This window comes from Anoplopoma fimbria, chromosome 5 (genome assembly GCF_027596085.1).
Source record: "Anoplopoma fimbria isolate UVic2021 breed Golden Eagle Sablefish chromosome 5, Afim_UVic_2022, whole genome shotgun sequence".
NCBI lineage: Eukaryota > Metazoa > Chordata > Actinopteri > Perciformes > Anoplopomatidae > Anoplopoma > Anoplopoma fimbria.
The window spans coordinates 8,613,491-8,631,602 of NC_072453.1; the positions used below are offsets into that span (position 1 = coordinate 8,613,491).

General features: G+C 42.1%; 1 long non-coding RNA gene across 1 annotated transcript in view; it reads right to left on the minus strand.

Moving 5' to 3' along the window:
* LOC129090972 (uncharacterized) overlaps positions 1-11,693 on the minus strand; it is a 98,454-nt gene extending 86,761 nt beyond the window's left edge. The window contains exon 1 of the long non-coding RNA XR_008531214.1: positions 11,266-11,693. This is a non-coding gene — a long non-coding RNA (uncharacterized LOC129090972). The remainder of the gene's footprint in view (positions 1-11,265) is intronic.
* Positions 11,694-18,112: the final 6,419 nt, after the last annotated feature.

Below are 18,112 nucleotides of genomic sequence, written 5' to 3' on the forward strand. Positions count from 1 at the left end.
GTAAACTGTTCTTTTACATGACACACACGCACAGAATACAATAATTCACAGTCAAACACCGCGTACCATCTTCTCCCTTTAGTTCCTCGCTCTAATGTTATGTTTATACTCTCTCTCTCTCTCTCTCTCTCTCTCTCTCACTCAAACACAAATAGAGAGCCAGCAGGGTCAGCGCTGCCTGCCTTGGCACAGAGAGAGCGAGAGGACTACAGATGTGAAAGTAGGGAGAGCTCGCTCTGGAGAGCAGCTGGAGCCCGTCCAACCTGGACAAGGGTCAGGGACACGACGGAGAGAACACAAGCAGCATTTGGAGCCTCTTCTCAGGGGGGAGCCGGCCAGCTTGTCACCTCTCGGCGGTCACACTGGGCCGGCATGGATCCGAAATCCTCTATGAATGCTCCGAGGGTCAATTTGATTATTTTCACTGCTCATTTTCACACCTTTGTAAAAACGTTGTCATTTTCTTAGTCGGCGACAAAAAGTGTTATGTTTCTTGTTCGATCAAATTCATTCAAGTATTTAGCATTTGCTTGAATGTTCAGCCTTTTAACTTTACACCTTTTGCAACATTTTCAGTATTCATTTTGTGAAGTCGTATAAGGTTTATGGAAAGATTAAGATGAACAAATGTGATCAAGTAACAAACAACTGCCCTGTGTGGGACAACACTGGGTTCAAAGCTAACAAAGCATTTACAATCATTCACAGCAGCGCTTAAAAAAGAAGAAGCACAAAATCATATTTTTGCATCATCGAAATACCCAAATTCCACATGTCAAAGTCAAAATAAGTATAAGATATATAGTTGTAATTAATGACAGGAAGTTGTTGCTGCTACACAGGACTATGGGCAGCGTATCGCTCCGCTGAGTGTCGACAGTTGTTGGGTACAGCGTTAGAACACTCACTCCAGACAGTTTAGACAGAGCTGTACAAACACCGAGCCGGCCTGAGGAAAAATAATGAAGTGTAAGTGCCTTTGTGTATATCCCGACGTAAGATATGGTGCAAACACAGAGAACATAACGCAACATGTGTTCTTCACAGGGTATGGATCTGTACAGGCCTCAGCAATAACATCTTGACTAAGAATAGCAGCCTGCGTGTGGATGTGTGTGCGCGTTTTTAAATGCATGCATGTCGGCTGCATTGCTTGGCACGTGTGCAAAGCTTGCATGCAACTTCCCTGAATTTGTGCACCCAGCGTTGCCATGCTGAAGGCCGCTGCACCGTGATACTGTGCACTAATCACAGAGCGATTGCCTCATCACACTTTGCCGATTGGGTTTCCTGCTCTCCGGGGCCCAGCGATGTCGGAGGGAAACAAGAGCTTGTTCCTCTCCGCCGAAAACACACGGAGACGCTGCAGCGACGCGCCGCTCGCACAAAACAGCCCTGCACACGTTCACGTGCACGTAGAAGAAGAATGAACACACAACACAGCTCGGGCAACGTGCCGACACATGCATGCGTGCACTAAATAAATTCAGACTATGTTAGTGTCTCCTGTGTGCCACAGTTTGTTGATTGGCTGCAGTTGAGACAACTCAGATGGGGAATGATCGTCAAAGTCTCTTTATACTTTTGCAACTGCACACACACACACACACACACACACACACACACACACACACACACACACACACACACACACACACACACACACACACACACACACACACACACACACACACACACACACACACACACACACACACACACACACACACACACACAGCCTCAGGGCGCTTGGCATTAAGTTGGGACCTCCCAGTGCGTAGCTTGCCATCACTCCACTTGGCTAGCAACACTACCAGGTAGAGATGAAAACACACTTCCTGGCTCAGGTAAACTGAAGAGCAAATCCCATAAGTTAATGATACATTAAAATTGAACAACAGTATCTATGTGATGTGTATGATAGGGGAATACTTATAGTGGTACGTTAATGATTGTTTACATGAGCCACATTGCCACAAAACTAGTACATCTAGTACTTTCAGAGTCGTCATGAGCGACTCAGTGTCCTCACTTCAAAATAAGAATTCAAACGATGAAAATGAATGTGACACCTGAATAGAACAACCATTGGCATTTTTTTCAATAATGTTTTATAAAACAGATAACCACAATTAATCATTTATAATTGAATAACCCCCCTAACAATTTTTTTCCATTTTATCTTTAAGCTTTAAGGTTGAAAAAATCCTCTCATTCCAAACTGTCAGAACGTTTCATATAACCAGGGCTGCAACTAATGGACATTCATAGATTTGTCTATAAAATGTCAGAAAATGTACCTAAAATTGCCTGTAATCATTTCGAAACACCCCAAGCTGACACGTTCCCAAAAAACCCAATGACATTTAGTTTGCTATGGCTGCACAGCATTTTTGTAATAGCAGCTTTAAAAGGTTAAATCCAAATGAACAGCAAGCATCAGCAAGTGAAGCCTGCAGAGGTGTTTAGGATTAAATACTTTGCTCCTTCTTAGCATCATTTGAAGGTGAAACATGCCTCTGAAGTGCTGCTGATGACGGTGTTGCTGCTGCATCTGTCCATCAAGCCACAGAGACAGAGCAACGTGGACAGTTAAGTAGTCAAAATCCGATGCTAAATGCACAAATCTATGGTAATCACAATGTCAATCTTTTTCATTCTTTAATCACTGTCGTCACAAAACACAAAATATACCAAGAAAAAACCACTCAAATGACGTGTCACTGTGAGTGCGCAGGAACTTTGGGTATAAACAAGAGAAGTTGACTGATAAATAGATTCATCACACGCAGCTTTAGTGTCGTGGCATCATACAACTGTAGAAAAGGTTTCCTGTTACCGACATGCCCCTCCGCAAACCACAACTTTACACCTGCAGCTGTCATACACTGGCAAACAATTTCCGCCACAATCATTACTCGATCACACGTTGAATGCCTAACTATTCTCCTCTCTGATGTTGACACAAGAAGAGACAGAGTGTGAACAAAATAAGTGGCCCGGCTACTTTCTCTCAAAAGCAATGCACTCAAAATAATCAGAGAAAGGAAAATAAGAGTCCAGCTTCAGAAAGGTTTGACTGTGATATCAGAATAAAATAAGTTTCCTCAAGCAGAAAAAGTGGCTGGTGGGCAGTAAGGGAGATTGGGTCGCTGTCAGTCACGCTTCAGAGGAGCCCAGCTAAACTCTCGAGGTGATCTTTGACCTCACAGACAGTCATAACATAATCCAACGTCTAATTCTTCTGCCAGGGGCGATATCTCACACATGCATTCACACTCGTTGGCCCTCGTCAGTCAGAGTTGTGACTCGACCGCTGTGGAAACCAGACATGTGACCCAAATAAATAGAGGCCGTTCTCCAACTGAGGAAGCAGCTTGCAGTAAATTAATAAGAGAAATGTGCAATAACTGCGAGAAAGAAGTGACCTGCCATAACGGAAAATATTGAAAACTTAATAAGACCCAAAGCACAATCCCAAAGCTTTAATGACTTTTTTTTCAATGCCTAAAATGAATATGAATAGCATTGCCAGATAGAGTTATATTATTGAGACATACCTATACTTGTATGCATAGACACCTGAGCAATAGATGTCAGCAGCACACCCAACCCGTGTTGAAAAATGGACCCCGTTATGTTTTCCATGCTATGTGGCTGTGATTTTTTTGCTGTGTCATCACCTTTCAAATACAATCAATGTGTTTATGATTAAATTGACTAAAGCACAAACTTGTGTACCAGAGCACAACATTGTTTACAAGGGCCTTCAAAGATATAGTCTCTAAATTCTGCTGTCAAAGTGCACCATGTCGATGCATTTTACTTTAAAAAGTAAAACATTTTCTTCCAGGGGAGCATGCATCCGGACCCCCCACCCCCCACCCCACGAGGGTCCGAGGTGCCCAATCACAGTCTCACAAAATCCTGTGAGAAACACTCTTATTGCACAGCAAGCGCATTATAAACCGAGCTTTATAGTGAAAGAGCAGCTTAATTGGTCAAAATTAAAGGTTTCATATTGCAGGAAATGGTTGTTTTAACGGGTTAACTATTTGAAAAAAATCCTGCCATACCTCCTCTTTTCTTTTTCCAAACAGTTGGCTTAAGCTAATGGATAACCAGTTAAAACAGTTCACTAAAACTACATAACAGTTGAAACAGTTGGCTATTATTTTACACTTAAAGAAGTTAACTAGTACTAGTGGATAAACAGCTGAAACAGTTAGTCGAAAGACATACAGAAACAGTTGAGACAGTTAGCTATACTGCATATTAGTAATCTTTTCATTATGTCTGAAAGCCAACTATATAACCAAAGGTCTTCCTTTTGGTCTTGTAATTACGCAGCTATTTCTTAGCAAAAGTACTGTGGTGCCCTTAACCACGATCCCAATCTAAAAGAAAACGCAATGATCAAAAGTCGGAGCTTTAGAGAGGGAGCAATAAAACTCCAGTTTGAGAGATGTTAATGATCATCTCAAACCCTTGTTTCCAAAAAAAGAAATCCTGTCAAAGTGTTATTTGCAACAGCAGCAAGCAAAGAGAAATAAGCCCACTCTGATTGTATATTAACAAAGGTCAATATATTCTGTACTTATGGTTTATCTTCCCTACAGTTATGAATTGTTGGCCTATATACAGTACACATTGGAAGAGCTGAGGATCGCTGCATAGTGGGACTTGGGACTCGGCCAAATGTTTAATTGTGCAGTTTTATAAGAATCTCTTTGTTCAGAGTTATTCATTACCTCAGCTGATAGTAAGGTGAAGCGTGGAACATTTCCAAGTCAAAGCGGTGTGACAGATTTATTCTTTTGCTTCTTATCTGCTGTGTTTTAACACGATTGACTTAATCATTGAAGACATCAACCGTGCTTACCTCTACCTTTAGGAGGTGAAAGAGCGAAGTGGTCGGGCGGGGGTGTAGGGCTTGTCCAAGGCCTGGAGATAGGAAGGAGCTGTTCCTCTCACTGCCCTGTAGGCTAGCACCAGAGTCTTAAACTGGATGCGAGCTCTTACAGGGAGCCAGTGTAGAGAACGGAGAAGGGAAGTTGTGTGGGAGAACTTGGCGCGATTGAACACCAGTAATGAATCGGTCATTTTTCGATAAAGAAATAAATATAAGTTACCGCACTAGTACTATAGACATATATCTATGCCTATGTACAGGTTAATACAACAAAAATAATATTGCATTTACCAAAACAAAAGAGCAAATCTTTAATTATTTTCTATTACTTTTATTTGAAATTCTCTAGTCTCTACTGCCCACACAGAGACTAACTCATAATCACACTCACTAATTCCTCTTGGGAACTCTGATTATAAACTGATTATCTTCTGCCCCGGGGGGCACAGATGCTGATATTGTTATTGCCAGTTTAATCTCAAAATCCACATGAAGGGAATCCCTCTGCACGCCACAACGCCCCAGTGTTTATGACAGAGGAGGAGGAAAAAGTAGCCACTTTATTGTCTTGGGAACTGGTTGTTTAATACGTCTGCAGATGCGTAATGACTTCATTTCTATTGCACCGCATAAATTGAGGCAGAGCGAGAGAGCGCGAGAGAGAGAGAGAGAGAGAGAGAGAGAGAGCGGTTCAATGCCAGCCAACGTCGGATGTCCTCGTAAAGTGCTCCGCTTCACCCTGGCAAAAATAAACCTCCCGTGCCAAGAGTTCCCGTTGATGAAAAGCCAGTTGTGAGTGGCTCCAGTTGTACAAGGGCCGAGCCAAGCTGACTCGGGTTAATAAGAAAGAAGTGCGACTGTGTAAAAAAAACAGCCCAGTTCCTCTCTCTCTCTCTCTGGCCAATAAAGGATATTTTACAAATTATTTTTTCCCCTGGTGATCTGGAATCTGGCTGAGAGAGTCACGGAGAGGCAGAGAGCGACAACGGTTCAATGCTGCAGAGGAGTAGAAAAAGGAAAAGGGGGAGCCTCTGGTAACCATCTGCATGGAAACCACAGCTCAACAGACACAACTGAAGGAAGAAAAAAAAAAAAAAAGCAACTAAAGAGTAAAGTGAAACTTAACCTACTCAGAGGCAAAAAACGAAAGGGTGGGGCCCAAAAAAACTAAACTCTGAGAAACAGTCACAAACTTGTGAGCGTGCTTGCTGTCATGTGACATGGTGTGTTTGTGGGGGGTGGGGAGGGGGGGTGTGGGTGTGTTCCAACCCCCCGGTGGTCTGTGTGAAGACCGGTGCAGAGTGCACTGATAATCGCTTGTCTTGTTCACCATGACAGCGTGCTTATCAGCGGTGGAGCTCAACGGGCCTCCGCATGCAACACAAGCCTGCCGCGACGTCACACTGAAAGGTTAGCCTCATTCTTCTCAGATAATGAGCTCGGAATTACCAGTGAGGACAACGCTCATTACTCTGCGTGCCAGATATTAGCAGCAGGAAATAGCAATGTCATTCCTTCTCCCCAATACATTTGATGCACATTTTGTGGGGGAAATTGCAATCATGATCATAAATAAGCATAATAAATTGCCATTATTAGTAGTACTTGTTTGAGTATTATGGTGTACTGCAGTTCGGCGTGTGGTTTGTCTAAGCGTTGTTGCCGAAAGTCTTCAACATCTTTTTTTTGGTTCATTTTATTACTGTATTCTCATTCAATTACAACTTTTTTGTGCACTAGTTAGACTTTTTCCTCAAAAATATAACCTCCTTCTTGTAAGACATGGACAAGTTGGAGATGAGCTTCTGAAGTCCAGGGGTTTATTCATTAATTAAAAATCTATGAATGAATCACTGATGAAGTGAACAGGCGCCACATGAACATTTATCCAGTTAGTTCCTCAAACAAAGGACACAAAAGAGGAGGGAAGAGTAAATCTTGGCTACATGTGTGTTGACTCAGCAGAAATGATAATAAATGAGATAAAAGTTGATCTACAGGAGAGTAAATATTTGAAAGCGATACATAATGCCAGAGAGCTGTGCTGCATTATATTCCATTACATTTTGAATTGTCACTTACATTTCGTGTTTTCCATTACATAAATAAAGACATTTCAACCATAAATATTTTTTTGACACTCAAATATGTCCCGAGGGAGGAGCCCAAGAGGCCACACTTGATTTGCGTGCTGACTTTACATACTTTAAGAAGAACTAAATAACTTTTCCATCAATTGATTTCATGTGACAGTATTGATAAGAGTACTAGTATCGATAAAATCCTTACAATATCCATCCCTTTAAGCCACAGCCATAATATTAAACTTTTTATCACCAGAATCAAAACCACAAACTGGGTATAATATTTTGACAACATGACCTTTGACCTGTTATTCTGACTGATACACCGATACCAATATGTCTGCAAAAAGCTAATACATTCGGTCTGTATCTAATGGACATGTCACTTGATGAAAGTTCAAGTGAAAGCAACAAGCTGCTCATACTGTACATTTCTCATCAGAAGTTGATTTGGTGGAACAAGAGGATGTTTGTGAGCAGAAGGAGGCTCTGAGGCAACGACTGGCTCTCCCAGATCAGCAGACCATCTTGATCTTATTAGTGATTAAACTCTATTAAACGGTATGCATAAAGATCCATAGGCATCTACAAAGACGCCTGATGTTTATCTGATGTTTGTTGTTGTTTATCTGATGTTTGTCCAATCTTTTGATCCACAAAGAGGCCGATTTATTTGCCATAATAAAATGAACTGGATCAAATACTTCTATACAAGTGCTCTTTGATAAAGATGGCTAGATGTTGGCTAACACGGGCTATACTCTACACTGCCACTCAAAATCTATTAGCCCGGCTCCAGTGCAGAAACCCGTGATGATCAGATGACTGCCTGTGGTCGGCTGCATTCACCCCGGCTGAATAGATCCCATGAAACAACCTACAAGTCCATATCATATGGGTGTGCTGTAATCTAATTAGTCATAGGCCAAAACACAGACGACGTGGTGAAGAGCCCCCCGGGCCCCAGCTTCCATCGGACAAGCAACAGTCAGCTGAGGTCAAGGAGAATGTAAAGGGCCCAGACAATAACAGGCGTGTTATTCTAGGGTTTGAATTTAGGGAGGAAACGGCGGCATTAGAGGAGTCGTATCGTGACGCTAACCTCTGATAATCAGCTACAGATGTGTCACCTTTTGCTAGCTTTGGTCCCGAGAAGCTTGTTTGAGAATGCCAGAAACATCTCGAACCAGGGTAGAGACGTCCCGAGGTATTCGGCCTGACGTATGGGCCAACAATGAAGCCGCGCCCCCTCAGGACATTCCTCGCCATTCACACACATTAAAGCTGACTCATAAAACAATCATCTAATAAACCACACCTCCATAAGCTTCCAAAAGCATCCTGAGAGAGAGAAAGGGGTTGTGTATACGGGGGAGGCAAATCCCCGGATCAGCCCACTCACCAGACTCCGTTCAGGAATAGCTCTTGACATGTTGGCCTACCCAGCATGCCCTCTGTCTCTCCAGACAGCTCTGACATCATTATACAGCAGATACAGGCCAGGACATCAGCTGCACCGCCGAGGTTATATAAGTGAGAGCTCTATGTTTCTGAGCATTAAGCGCCGCTGCACCCACCGCGGGGAATAGGAGGGGATGGGAGTAGGCGAGGAGAGGGGGGGGGGAGACGCAGGGCAAGGAGAAGGAAAAAGGAGCGAGGAGTTCCAGGAAGAAAGACAGGGTCACAAAAAGAGAGGCCCGATGGGGTGCTGGCTGCTGGGAGAGACTGAAGGAGGTCACCTCTGGCCCCCTAAAGGAGCCCCAGCCAACAGTTTAGAGGAGAGAAAAGAAGGAGAGGAGGGGAGAAAAAAAGGGAAGACCGGGTCACATGGGGCTACACCCATCCACCTTCTGTGTGTCCTCGCATGAACAACGCTGTAACAGCACTCAGTATGTCCTGTTTGCTTTCCCTCTATGCGAAGAAGACAAACTATTTACTATGAAGAAAAAGAAAAAGGGGGAGAATGAAGTGCAAGAGCGTGAGAGAAAATAAAAAAAAAACGTCACCTCTGTTTCTCTGAGTTTGTCTATTTGTTTCTGATGGAAGACCTTTGTTTGCACAGGTTTTTTGTGCCCTCTCCGCAGCCCACACTCGGTCTATTTAAACTCCTATCCGTGGACAAAATGTTTATACTCCGCTGCTGGATTTGTCCAGGGCTAATAATCAACCCGGGGAGAGAACACTGCGATTTAAACGGAGGGCTAATGATTAATGAACAGCGGGCACCTGGGGCCGAACCAGCTGACAAACATTGGCTTTGTTTTAGTCCGCTTTAGTGAGGAATCCTTGGGACTCCATGGGGGTTAAGCACCACATATATTTACATAATAACAAAAGGAACGTTATTTATGAATGAAGGTTTATGCAATAATCTCAGGCACTTTTGCACTTGAGTACTTTCGGAGGAATAAATGAGCTTTAATCATTCTATACCCTGCTTTAAAAAACAGCATCCTGTTGTTATTTCTGGAACAGAAAGATGTGTTGTTCCTGATTTACAATATTCATGCCGTAAAATGAGTGTACATCATTTCAAAAGTTTGGAAAAGACATCTCAAGTCTGATAATTTAGTCATCTAAGAGTCCAAAGCTGTTTCCATTTTTTTCCACATGTAGATGCAGAAATCCATAAACTGTGCCCTTTTCTTTTTTTTTTTTTTAAATAAGCCTCGGTGTGACGCTTCTGTTGCCAGCTTGATGGATTCAAACAGCGAGCGCATCCAGCTTTTCAGACTGTCACTCACTATCAGCAGGCTGCAAGATACCTCTGTGAAAGTGAAAAGCGACTGAGAAAGGGAGACCCTAAAAAAAAGGCTCCGGGCAGAGCGGCTGCGTTGAGTGATTGAATTATTGCAGCGCTGTAATGTTGTGATGAGGGACTTCACGCACAAACCGCCGCCATTATGTTCATGATCTGCTGCACTGAGATTATTTTTTTTCTCATGGTCTGAGTGAATGATTGAGTGTGAGTTCTGCCCGTCGGCGGTCGGTCGGGGCTGTGGGACAGCAGGCTGTATTAGCAAAGTGTTTCTTGGCAACATTAGGGCATTTTGGTTCCTTCGTAATCAGTGCAGTCATGTCAAGGCAACTTCCTGGGCAATGTTGTCTTTGTTGCAGAAAAGCACACCCTATTGTACTGTATTTTATGGGGCATGTTTATCTCAAACACACACACACACACACACACACATACAGCTGTACAACAGAGTCGGAGCGTCTGTGGTAATTTAATACAGAACCCAGACGGTTATAATGCGCTGCACATTGTGCCTCACTAGAACACTTTGTTCTGATATTGCCAATTTGTGCTACGCATCCAACTGATAAGCTCGGACAATGACTATCGGGGGTGCATGAAAACAACAACAACAACAACAACAACAACAACGACTCCTAATGCCGCTCGGTGAGCATCACATGGACCGTTATTCACAATGATGAACTCATTTTCACACGCTGAGTGTGGCTAAAAAGGATGTATATTGTTGAAAGGAGCACATGTAGGCCGACTGAGGGGTCGGTCTGGCTCTCATCACAGCCTCACATCAGATCCTTCACCTGGATCAATACTACTGTAAACACAAACATTGCTAGCGTGTGAGAATAAGAATGTAAGCACGCATTCACATCCACACCTCAAAGAGAAAATGGGGACAGCAGGAATTAAGGTCAAGAAGCTGAACTGAAACCCCCCCCCCCCCTAACCCATATCACATCCCCTTTACATTACGGGTGTATCACATTTGTATCGATCTGTCCTCTATCTGCCTCTGTGGGTGTGCACGTATGCACGCTTGATTGGACCATGCGCGCGCCAGAGTGCAGCTGCGGGCGTGCATCCAAGTTCAGGCCTGGCGCGCAAAACATGCATCATACACTAAGGCAAGAATATATGTGTGTGTGTGTGTGTGTGTGTGTGTGTGTGTGTGTGTGTGTGTGTGTGTGTGTGTGTGTATATATGTATATTTATAGACAGAGACAGAGACAGAGAGAGAGAGAGAGAGAGAGAGAGAGAGGCAGCATGACCGCTGTACAGTGAACGTTACATCCGGTGACAGCTAAGCCGAGGCAAACGTCAACAGTTATGGCGGAATGGCTGCAGCCCAGCACGGTTAGAGCCAGCCTACTGTACCGGACACCGTGCGCAACGGTGCCGTGGATCTGTCAACATGATGCCACTGCACACACACACACACACACACATGCACACACACACACACACACACAACACACATGCCGTGGACGTCGGGCGGGTTGCGCGACACTCACCGTCGGTTCACCCCCACGCGGTCTCGGGACACCAGCTCCGGTTGGATTTTTTTTTTTGGAATTTTTTTTTTTTTTTGGAGGAAATGAAGCCTGGGGAGAGAAAAAAGTCAGCAGGGTTCCTCCGGGGTTGTGTCTCAAGTGTAGCGGCGTGTGTTTGAGCTCCACGTCCCCCTCCTCTCTCTCCTTCTCTCTCGTTCTCTCTCTTCTCTCTCTCTCTCGTTCTCTCTATAGCTCCCACTCCGAAAGCCCCGGTCCTCCGCTGAACGCCGCCGCTGCGCCCTCGCTCCGGTACTGCGCCTCCGTTACGCACGCAGCCAGCCCCGTCCCCCCCCTCTGGTTTGGGTGGGTTGTTTTTTTGGTGCGTAAAATGAGCAGTTTGTTTCCCAACCTTGTTTTTGTGTTGCCTTCCAGTAGCGTTTGGCTGAGGCTGCAACGAGAGGAGAGGGGGGGGGGGAGAAGAAGCAACCACACAAACACACACACACACACACACACACACACACACACACACAAAACAAAAAAAAGAAATACTACACGGTCGCTCCTCCCTCCGCTTATGTGGTGTGTGTACAGTAGAGGGGAGCGCGGCTGTGCGGCCACTTATTCAAACTATCTGCCGCTCTCTACAGGGCCACCGCTGTAAAGCACACTGTACACACAGACACATGGCCGGGGAATGCGGAACATCCACTGCCTTTGAACCGCTCTGCTTTCCTTATTTATTGACTTCATCATCATCGCTGTGCTGATGCGCCCTCCTCTCTCCTCCTCCTCCTCCTCCTCCTCCTCCCTCCTCCTCCTCCTCCTCCTCCTCGGGGAAGGTTAGATTAGTCCATCTTAATAGGTAATAATAATAATAATAAGTAAGCCTTTATTAGTCCCACAATGGGGAAATTATTTCTCTGCATTCAACCCATCCCGGAGGAGCAGTGGGCTGCAATGAAGCGCCCGGGGAGCAACTTGGGGTTAGGTGTCCAAGGACACCTCGGCATTAGAGGGGTTTAAACCACCAACCTTGTGGTTACGGGACAAGCACTCTACCTCATGTGCCACAGCCGCCCCAAGACAGACCACATTACAGATTTCGTGAAGGGACAAGACTGGTCTCTTCAATAAGGCTTTATATTATATTATATTATATTATTTTATTTTATTTTAATAAAATAATTAATGATCAACGATTATATAAAAAATGTTTCTTATATATTATATTGTATATATATATTGTATACAGGGGTTCCACAAGGTTCAGTTCTGGGCCCCCTTCTCTTCTCGCTCTACACAACATCTCTGGGTTCTGTTATTCGCTCGCATGACTTCTCTTACCATTGCTATGCCGATGACACCCAGCTGGTCTTGTCATTTCCTCCCGGGGACACCCAAGTGGAGGCACGCATTGCTGCGTGCTTGGCTGACATCTCGAAGTGGATGGCGACACACCACCTGAAGCTCAACCTGGACAAAACCGAGCTACTGTTCCTCCCGGGGAAGGGCTGCCCGCACCGAGACCTGTCCATCACCATTGATGATGCCGTGGTGACGCCAACTCGGACTGTGAGGAATCTGGGTGTGACCCTGGACGACCAACTGTCGTTCTCAGCAAACATTGCATCGGTCACACGCTCCTGCAGATTCCTCCTCTACAACATCAGGAGGATTCGCCCCTTCCTCACTGACGAGACGGCGCAGGTGCTCATCCAGGCTCTGGTCATCTCCCGCCTGGACTACTGCAACTCACTACTTGCCGGAGCCCCGGCGTCGGCCATCAGACCTCTGGAGCTTGTCCAGAAAGCGGCAGCACGTCTGGTGTTCAATCGCCCCAAGTTCTCTCACACAACTTCCCTTCTCCGTTCTCTACACTGGCTCCCTGTAAGAGCTCGCATCCAGTTTAAGACTCTGGTGCTAGCCTACAGGGCAGTGAAAGGAACAGCTCCTTCCTATCTCCAGGCCTTGGTCAAGCCCTACACCCCCGCCCGACGTGGTCGCACTTCGCTCTGCTGCCTCGGGGCGACTGGTTGCGTCTGCTAAATGACTGTAATGTAATGTAATGTAATGTAATGTATATGATATGGTAACGTTAGAGACCACATTACAGATTTCGTGAAGGGACTGGTCACGTTAATAGGGCTTTATATTATATTATTTTATTTTATATTATATATTATATTACATTAAGTTATATTATATAAGATAAAATAAAACATAAATTAAATCACTTATATAATAATAATTTTTTTAATTAAAAAGCATGTTTTTTATTTTAATAAAATAATTAATGATCAACGATTATATAAAAAATGTTTCTTATATATTATATTGTATATGATATGGTAACGTTAGAGACCACATTACAGATTTCGTGAAGGGACAAGACTGGTCACGTTAATAGGGCTTTATACTATATTATATTTTATGATATAATATTATAGTATGTTATATTATATCATTTTATATTATATTATTTTATGTTATTTTATATTATATCATATTTTATATTTTATATTATATCACATTATCTCACATATTATATTGTATTATATTATGTTGTTATGTTATATTATATAAGATAAAATAAAAAACAAACATAAAATAAATTAAATCACTTATATAATATATATTTTTTTAATTAAAAAGCATGTGTTTATATTTTAATAAAATAATTAATGATTAACGATTATATAAACAAATTATTATATAATATATTTTATATGACAAGATTAAATAATATAACACATTATAGTATATTAAATCATCTAAAAAAAGGTCGGTCGATCAAAATAATCATTACTTTTAGTCACAATATTGATACATTTAACTGTGTATTTTCTAACAGAACAGAGTTTGTGACAGTTGGCATATAGCATTGATTTTGTGAGAAAATCTTTGCAACGTGGCCGTTTTTTTTTAACACAAGCTGAATGGATCAGGCCTCAGTGTGATCACTAGCTATTTTTTGCAATAATCTCTAGCTTTCTGTACATCTTTCCATTTATTTCATAATCTACGAGCGGACAGACAGAAGTGAAGACAGAAGACAATGCACTCCAATTACTTTGAGCAAAATAACAGCTGGAGAAACTGAACCTTTAAGATCACCATAACTTCTTCAAATTGGCCGCACGCTGTCAGCGGCATTCTAAGAAGATGCTGACGTCAATGCAGTGACCCCCTTTCTTTATTCAAACCTACCATCACATATTTTCTTCAAGTCAAGTCCAACTACTGAAAAAAAGATGCAGGCCAGGCTTATGAAATACAGTTCAATGGGAAGACCTCAGCTGTGTTTCAAAGGATTTCTCCATCCTTTCTTCAGTCTTGGAGGAAACTCTGTGCTGAGCGTCTATACGCCGACTGCAGCCTTCAAACAGTCAGATATGTCTGTCCAACTAATCTGGCAGACAAATATTCAGGAAATCACCAGCTGTGAAAGTGGCACAATCACTGCATGGCCAGAAACGAGAAGTGTGACATTTACATTTGATGGTTTTTAAATTTCACAGACTGGGTGGTAGAGCTTGAGATTGAAGCTGCACATTGCGCAACACACACATGAAATATTCTTCTGTAGAACCAAGCGAATAAAACCCAATAAGTTTCATCCACTCAATCTAAAGAAAGGACATGTTGAGAACTGTCACATGCTAATGACTTAACTCTACATTTCATTGTGTTGTTTTCGTTCCCCCTTTTAAAGTGGCCATTGCGTGCAGGAAAACAGTGCAGGGTTTGTGTGCAAATTTCATCTGGTTTTGATGTTTTGACAACTCGGAAGGATAATGATTACTAAGGGACATCAATTATCAGTTTCCCCACTGGTTATCATGTTTCAAGAATACATTACAGATTTTCAGGTAAGATTCAGAACAGACTGAAGGGACTACATCTCCCAGCATGCAGGTGTGTCTCAGCTGACGGTACAATAAATTTGAACGTTTATTGCTAAAATGTGTCTATTAATTGAGCCTTGGGGAATGATGTTACCGTGGAGCCCACACTGTCACTAACTGCAAATATAATCACATTTTTGGCAAAATGTTTAAAGAAAAGTGAAATCAGAGAGAAGCAGACGGAAGGGTCAACGAGACATGTTTGTTGGATATATATATATATATATATATATATATATATATATATATATATATATGAAATACTGATTCATCAGCGGTTAAAAAGATAAAGATAGAAGCTAAATCCTACATATCACAGTGTAAAAGTGAATCACCACATCACCTGAAGATCCAGACAGAAGACGATTAAAATGAAGGAAAAACCTTTTTCCTTTAAAGCCAGGTAGGTCTATATTCACTGTTACAATCGTTGAAATAAATTCAGTATACCTTCATTGTTAGTGTTAACAATCATACATTAAGGGGTAGATTTAGGAAACTAAATATCAGGGTCATTGGATTTCTTTCCAGACAATGTTCATTCAACGTGTCAAACGTTAATTGAAAGAGGTATTGTTCACAGTAATCACTCCCTCTATCAACACTGGCCTTGAAGTGATCTCACTCTGTAAGAAAGTGTGTTCATAAATTCAGCTGGAGCTAATTTGAGGCTTTCGGCAGTGTTCAAGAAATGAAAGATAGACCAACTCGATTTATCTTTTGAAGATTTAGTATAATAGTGTTTTCTTGCTGAGCCATGGTGGAGAAATATGTCCTCATACAGTAGTCACATGTAGGGGAACTTATCATTTGCAATAAAAATATGCATGGATTGGTTGTTAAGATGAGGATACCCCTCTTTGACTGAGCTAACTCATCGTTAACAGTGCCGTGACAATAAGAAGGAATCGCTTCACAGCTGCTATGGACGGATGAATGAATAATCAACCTGTTGAAGGAGCTAGATGACAGGTTACAGGATCTCTAAAGTTATAACAGTTCATCTTCTGGGAAACATTAATGCTTGTACCAAAATGTCATGGTAACCCGTCCCATGGTTGTCAGATATTTCACTATGCACAAAAAATGACAAATTTGGATATTGTATGTTTAGAGTTATTACAATGATTGGAGTGTTGCATTAATGGGCTAATGAAATTCTACTGGACCATTGATCCCATTAAGAAGATGATATTTTGTGCGTTCAGCTACTGATGGCTATCATACTGCTATTTGATGCTTTTTGACATTCCAGTACTGGCGCTCTGGAGAATCAAACGTTTACTTATTTTTTTTTAATTTAACAGTACCTCCATTTCTTTCTAGCTTTTTTTTTTGGTGCCAGACTATTTGCCCACGGCACATGCCCTTTTATCGTGCTTAAGGGCCGTAACCTATGCTATTAATAAACAGTCTTCCAAGTGCCTCCAATTAATGATCAAATGGGATTTATTATTCTGCACACATGGGTAAGAACAGATTGGGGTGGTTCGGTGCATCTGGAGTTGACTTCTCTTTTTTTTTTTCTCTTAACAGAAAATTAAGAGGAAACATCAGAGCAATTTAAGAGAATGATCTTGTTATATGGGAACCATTGGATTTCTTACGGACATTGCCACACTGGGACTAAAAATTAAATCGTTAAAGTTAGGTAACTAGAACGTAGTTCCGGATAATCATCATGGTTACATAAAAAAAATTAAAAGAAAGCCAACACTGGTGCTGCAAAATCGGGCCTAATGTGTCCAATCAAGTGTATTAATTGAACAACCAGACCTCACTTTTTGGCTGCGTTTGAAAAAATTGCGCTCCACTTCGAACTTTGGCATTCAACGTTGGCACTTGGACGCAACAATCGTCCAAATGAACGTTATTCCTACAGGGATTGGGCAGTAGAGTAGATGGCTATGTTAATGAATGCAAGGATGGACAGATGGATTATAGCTCTTCTATATGAATGTATTCCCACCACAGACTGTAGAAAAATATGCACGCAGCATCTGGGATCTCTGAAGCCCTGGTTTACCATGCTATTACCATACCACTGCTGAAGCCACAAAATTGTAATTTGGTCAAAAGGGACTATTTGCACAGGCAAAATCTGTCCCCACAGTTTTCTTCAAAGTCTCATGATTTCTTGATTTAGTATTTGTTAGTTTAGGTTTGTTAAAATGAAAATATATGTGGTAAAAAAAATTCTGTGCTAATGAAAATAAACAAGTATTTTTATTTTCTCCTGTGCTTTTAATGAGCCAGGTGTCATGTGTGGTTGTGAGTTTAATTTGCATGTGATTGTTTAATTGTTTGTTAGTGCACCATGTGTGCAAGTGTATACAGTTAAAACCGTTAATGGTCTTTGGTTTTCTGCGGAGCAGCGCTTTACCCTTGGAATGAAATGTGTTGTATAAATAAACTTTTGCTCCTAATGGGAGGGTTGTAAATCATTGTCAGGCTGTAAAAACGCTCACAAACACACTCAAATCTGGCCAAAACACTGAACGCATACAGGCGCACACATGAAATGCTTTAATCTTTTTTTTTATTCTACAACCATTTTAAATTTAAGTTCACTTTTAGTTTGTAAAATGTCCCAAAATCAGCCTTGGCATTTGCTTAAGCATATGCAATAGCAAACATGGAATTTCCAGCTTCAATCTTAACCACTCTTTTGTCACAATGCTTGTAGTTGATGCTACAGTATGTTTGTTGTAAGATATTTGCTTTAATTTGATAGCAGGATTTACACATTGGATTAAAACACAATCTGTGTGTGATTAACTGGATTAACCGGCTTCCTTCGGCTCTGATCCTGGAGCAGCACTGCACTGCCCTGTGATTGGTCTGTTAGCTCACCGTCAAGGAATTAATTCCTGCATAGCCTCTTTAACATTCATCCACAGTTGTGTGCATCATTAGTTTAGATTATACTTAGATTATAAATGTTTTATTAGTTAATGAGC